Raw genomic sequence first — 6530 nt, 5'->3', positions numbered from 1 at the left:
CCAAAAAGTTAATTGTTTTTATGAAAGGATAAGCCCACTTCTTTTCTTCTTCTTTTTCTCCCTTCCTACCTTTTTTTCCTCCTTTCTTCCTTCCTCCCTCCTTCTCTTCCTCCATTTCTTCCTTCCTCCCTTTTTTTCTTCCATTTTCATTCTTTTTTTCATTTCTACAAAGTTAATCTTTTCCAAGTACTTCTGCTTACTTGGCATATCATGCAAAATATATTATTTCTAGACACACTACACTTTTGTGTGAGTATACTTTCAAAATATATATTTTTTCTTACTATACCTTCTGTCCTATAATTAAATATAATTTATTTTTAGTCTCTTTAAGATAGTGATGTATCGTCAGCATATCAACACAAAAGTGATATACCAGTTTAAGACATGAAACATGACAAAGTGTTGATATTTTCTTGAAATACTGGAGGGAACCATTTCTGAATAGGTTGATTTTATTATTGACATCTGAGAAAGAGTAGGGTCTGACAAAGACAAAATTACAACATTTTTCAACCACGATGGCAGAGAAGTATTCCCCGTGGTTGAAATTTTTCTAATTAATTATCAAGAAGTAGTATCTTTTGCCAATCAATCTAGAAGTAAAATGTCAAAGAAATCTTACAATAAAAACTTAGCTTGGAAACTAAAGAGTAAACCATATTTGACATTGATAATGACCTATATTGTCTTTAAATTTCATCACTTCTTAGGACAGTGAACCTTGTGACAAACAGGAAGACCTTAAGCACACAATGAACTTAATCTTTCAAATTGTAATTTTTTTTACTAATATTACCATTGATTTGACATGCTTTTGGTGACAATACCTAATTTACTTTGAAACTCAAATGACATTAATGGAGAACATAAGAGTTTGATATTTTCCAAAATGGATCATAGGTTAAAATAAAGTTGAGACAGGCTCATTTAACATACTTTGGGACTTTAATTATAGAATTATTATCAACAATTGAATGAGGTAACATTTTTCTCAGTTAGCTGGTTTACTGAGAAAAATGCATATGTACAGTGCAATTGATTAGTTTAAGATGTTAAATATATATAGATGTAGAAAGTGGGGGGGGGCAGTATAAGTGTGTTGTTCAAAATTCTCAACATGACATTATGTTTTCTCATATTCATCTTTTCCAAAAGCAAAAAGTTGGTTTTTCCTTTTTTTCTCATTCATAAATAACAGCATAAATAATTTTGTAATATGTCTTTCCAGAGTGGTGCCTGATTGATTTGCTATGATTTTAATTATATTTATGGAAAGTTAAATTATAAAATAAAATGGACACAGTTATCTATGTTTGCATGTTTAAACGTTTTATTCTGAGATGTTATACTTCAAGGTTAAAACAGGGCCCTGGGTTTATGTTGTTGAAGAATGGACAATAGCAAATACAACACAACTCTTTTAACATCAATTATTTATTTCAGTCAGTAAGCAAAATGACAACCATGAGCAATCAAGAGAGGAAATGATGTGGCAGTAGCTTGTTCCCTGTCTTGGCTACCATTCAACAGATGGGTACATCTAGTGATGATATGTTCCTTCAGCATAACAGTCTCCCCAGCTGCACCAAGGATTGAAGCTGCCTTATATAATAGCTAGCCAGTGACAGTTCTCAAATGAGTTTGGTGCATTAGGAGAGATTCAGAGAGTTAAATCTTATATAATATTAAGAAAACTGAGTGTTCTCAGTGAACTTAAGTTTTTTTGATTTGCAGTTGCATCAGCCCAATTCTAATTGGTTAAGCCAATTACATAAAAGACTATGTGCAGTATTATTAACTACTTTTGCAATGCTCTCTCTTCCATTTTTTGTTTTGTTTTGTTTATTTGTTTGTTTGTTTGTTTTTTATTACCAATACAGTTCTGGTATTTTCAGTACTTTCCAAAATATTTACAATTTTGAGAGAGGTTATTTTTCTTGGGCTCCTTGTTGATATTTGCTCCAAATGCTCTCGTAAATGGCTCTCTTCATTTATCTAGGCAACTATTTTTTGGCAGTACCATCTTCACACAGAGGCTTCTTCCAGTTTCACTGTGGAAGGAAACAAGAAGCAACTAAGGAGTCTTGCACACAAAGTTAACTGATGTGGCCCTGAACTGACATATATTTCCTCTACTTAAGCCTTTGGGTCAAATTAGGTATATATACCTGCTTGAATGTAACTGGGTTAAAAATTTAGTGTTTTCTGACTGGAAGGGAAGGAAAAGTAGATATTGGCTAATACTGTTAATGTCTGATACAAATTTCAAAATTTGAGAACAAAGAATATTTGTATTAAAAAAAGCCTATGTTTAGAAGGGAAAGCTTTTTAAAATTACATTTGGACATAGTAACCAAAACAAAAAATACAATGCTATTATTTACACACTGAACATATCTAAGTTGGAGGTTTCTAAGCACATTACATCAAATGTTTTTAACTAGATTGATGAGCATAAAATAATTTAAGGATATTTATCAAGTGAAATTTAGTGTATTTAATTATTGTATAAATGGGTGATTATTTGAATACATGTTTAAAAAGTCACAATAATGTAGGTTCTTTAGATATAATCTGAAGATGTACAATACATATACATATGTATATACACACACATACATGTATACATATATATACAAGTAATGATAAGTTGATACTAGTTTTTCTTGGTTTTCATAAACATTGAGAAATAACACCAATAAATAAAAATACTAGAGTATACATTAAAATAATGCTTGGAAGTGTGTTCATATTAAGGTTACTTCTAAAAGGTTTTAATAGGCCCTGGCCGGTTGGCTCAGCGGTAGAGCGTCGGCCTGGCGTGCGGGGGACCTGGGTTCGATTCCCAGCCAGGGCACATGGGAGAGGTGCTCATTTGCTTCTCCACCCCCCCCTCCTTCCTCTCTTTCTCTCTCTTCCCCTCCCGCAGCCAAGGCTCCATTGGAGCAAAGATGCTGGTGGGCAGAGCATGGCCCCTGGTGGGCGTGCCGGGTGGATCCCGGTCGGGCACATGCAGGAGTCTGTCTGACTGTCTCTCCCCATTTCCAGCTTCAGAAATTAAAAAAAAATAAAAAAATAAAAGGTTTTAATAATTGTTTTACTTATTTCAAATGATTTCAGTTGTACTTATGTTTACCTGTAGTACAATAATCTTTCATTCCCCTTGTTTTGTAAATTGGTAATATTGATGAAACTCAAAATCTTAGAAAATTAATGTTAATTTCTTCATATCTTTTTTTGTTTTTATATGTGATACATATATAATTTAGCAATAAAATGTTTAACAAGGTGTTTAAATAACTACTTAAATTAACTTAAAACTGAGTTTCATAAATTTTATGATGAAGATTGACATACTGAAGATTAAAAATGTTCTTAAAGCAATTTTAAAATAAGTACAACCTGACCTGTGGTGACACAGTGGATAAAGCATTGACCTGAAATGCTGAGTTCTCATGGTTTGAAACCCTGGGCTTGTCTAGTCATGGCCTATACAGGAGTTGATGCTTCCTTCTCCTTCCCATTCTCTCTTTCTCTCCTTCTTTAAAATTAATAAAGTTATTACAATTTTTTTTAAAAATGTGTAATTCTTGTTTAAATATATATATTTTATTATCTTGTTTTAATACCTTTTCTCTTTGGTCAAATTAAACATAATCTTTCAAATTAAGTAATACAGGGATTTGAAATATATTTATTTATGTAAAAACTTTCACACAACTTACATTTAGCTCTTTTATAAGGGTTACTTTAGTATAAGAGTGCATTTAACTATCTCACTTTTTATAAAACAAAAATGGTTTTAGAAAATAGTATAATGGGTTTTTAATATATCTTTCAAGCTAATCTTAATCTAAGAGTGTTTTACTTTTCAACAGCAGATTATTCACAATCTTGAGCTATTTTTAATTTCAAAATACCTTTCTTGGGTCATTCTCTATGACACTTTTGCACAAAAATAGTACTGGCTGAGAACATAAATATCTACTTATTTATTTATTTATTTTTATTTAAACTATTAAATTTAACAAGGTGATATTGATCAATCAGAGTATATAGATTTAGAGAAAACATCTCCACATCCTTTGGACAGTCGATTATATTGTATATATATTGTATACCCATTACCTCAAATCAAATCATCTTCTGTCACCCTATATTTTGTTTCTCTTTAAGCCCCTAGCCTTTCTCCATCCCCCTACATCTCCACCTTTCCCTTCCCCTTGGTAACCACTGCACCCCTGTCTATGTCCATGAGCCTCAATTTTGTGTCCCACCTATGTATGGAAATATACAGTTTTTAGCTTTCTCTGATTTACTTATTTCATTCAATATAATGTTATCAAGGTCCATCCATGTTGTCGTAAATGATACTATGTCATCATTTCTTATGTCTAAGTAGTATTTCATTTTATATGTGTTGGCTGTTTTCATGTCTTGGCCACCATGAACAATGCTGCGATGAACATGGGGGTGCATGTGTCTTTACGTATCCATGTTTTCAAGTTATGTGGGTATATACCCAGTAGAGGGATTGCTGGATCATATGGTAGTTCTATTCTTAATTTTTTGAGGAACCATCATACTTTCTTCCATAATGGTTGCACTAATTTACCTTCCCACCAACAGTGAATGAGGGTTCCTTTTTCTCCACAGCCTCTCCAGCACCTGTTATTACCTGTTTTGTTAATAATAGCTGAGGTGGGATCTCATTGTACTTCTGATTTGCATTTCTCCAGTACTTAGTGATGAGCATTTTTTCATATATCTATTGGCCATTTGTATTTCTTCTTGGGAGACATGTCTGTTCATGTCCTCTTTCCATTTTTTTTAATGGATTGTTTGTTTGTTGCTGAGTTTTCTGAGTTCTTTCTTAATATATTTTGTTTATCAGTCCCTTATCTGAGCTGTTGTTCGGAAATATCATCTCCCATTTAGTTGGTTGCCTATTTGTTTTGTTGACAGTTTCTTTTGCTGTGCAGAAGCTTCTTAGTCTAATGTGGTCTCATTCATTTATTTTTGCCTTCACTTCCCCTACCTTTGGAGACAAATTCATAAAATGTTCTTTATGGCCAAGGTCCATGAGTTTAGTACCTACGTTTCTCCTATGTAATTTATTGTTTTGTATCTTATATTTAGTTCTTTGATCCATTTTGAATTAATTTTTGTGCAAGGAGATAAACTGTAGTCAAGTTTAATTCTTTTGCATGTGGTTTTTCAATTTTTCCAGCACCATTTATTAAAGAGGCTTTCTTTTCTCTATTGTGTGTTTTTGACTCCTTTATCAAGATGATTTGACCATTAATATGTGGTTTTATTATTGGGCTCTCTATTCTGTTCCATTGCTCTGTGTATCTATTTTTTTGCCAGTACCACGATGTTTTGATTATCATGGCTTCATATTATAAAGTCAGGTATTGTAATGCCTTCAGCTTTATTACTTTGGTTATTTGAGGTTTTTTATGGTTCCATATAAACCTGATGATTTTTTTTTCATTTCTTTAAAAGAGGACATTAGAATTTTGATGGGAATTGCATTAAATTTGTATATTTCTCTGGATAGTATGGCCATTTTAACTATATTTATTCTTCTTATCCACAAACAAGGAATATTTTTACTTTTTTTTTTTTCATTTTTCTGAAGCTGGAAATGGGGAGGCAGTCAGACAGACTCACGCATGCGCCCGGCCAGGATCCACCCACCATGCCCACCAGGGGGCAGTGCTCTGCCCCTCTGGGGCGTTGCTCTGTCACATCCAGAGCCATTCTAGCGCATGAGGCAGAGGCCACAGAGCCATCCTCAGCACCCGGGCCATCTCTGCTCCAATGGAGCCTCAGCTGCGGGAGGGGAAGAGATAGAGAGGAAGGAGAGGGGGACAGGTGGAGAAAAAAATGGGTGCTTCCCCTGTGTGCCCTGGCTGGGAATCGAACCCGGGACTCCCACACATCAGGCCGATGCTCTACCACTGAGCCAATGAGCCAGGGCCTATTTTTACATTTTATTGTGTCTTTTTCAATTTCCATTAATAATGCTTTGTAGGTTTTAGTATATAGGTTCTTTACATTCTTTGTTATGTATATTCCTAGGTATTTTTGGTTGTTGTTGCTGCTGTAAAGGGGATTATTTTTTTGAGTTCTTTTTTTGAGGTTTCATTGTTGGCATATAAGAAAGCAATAGACTTCTGTATATTAACTTTGTATCCTGTGACCTTACTGTATTGATTTATTGTTTCTAATAGCTTTTCTGTGGAGTCTTTGTGGTTTTTTATATTCAGGATCATGTCATCTGCAAAAAGTGAAACCTTTACTTCTTCTTTCCCAATATGACTGCCTTTTATTTCTTTGTTTTATCTGATTGCTCTGGCTTGAACTACTAGAACTATGTTGAATAGTAGTGGAGAGTATGGACAACCTTGTCTTGTTCCTGATTTTAGATAAAGAAATTTCAGTTTTTTACCATTTAGTATGATGTTAGCTGATGGTTTATTATAAATGGCCTTTATTATGTTGAGGTATTTTCTTCTATA

At 33.6% G+C, this 6530-nt stretch overlaps 1 non-coding gene across 1 annotated transcript; it reads right to left on the bottom strand.

Annotated features, from left to right (window-relative positions):
- Positions 1 to 5913: 5913 nt before the first annotated feature.
- TRNAI-GAU (transfer RNA isoleucine (anticodon GAU)) lies at positions 5914 to 5989 on the bottom strand. Its single transcript has one exon. It is a non-coding gene; the product is annotated as a tRNA-Ile (tRNA).
- Positions 5990 to 6530: the final 541 nt, after the last annotated feature.

Source organism: Saccopteryx leptura, chromosome 4, assembly GCF_036850995.1.
Source record: "Saccopteryx leptura isolate mSacLep1 chromosome 4, mSacLep1_pri_phased_curated, whole genome shotgun sequence".
Classification (NCBI taxonomy): Eukaryota; Metazoa; Chordata; class Mammalia; order Chiroptera; family Emballonuridae; genus Saccopteryx; species Saccopteryx leptura.
The sequence above is the reverse complement of the archived record's forward strand: the minus strand, read 5'-3'. Positions and strand labels throughout refer to the sequence as shown.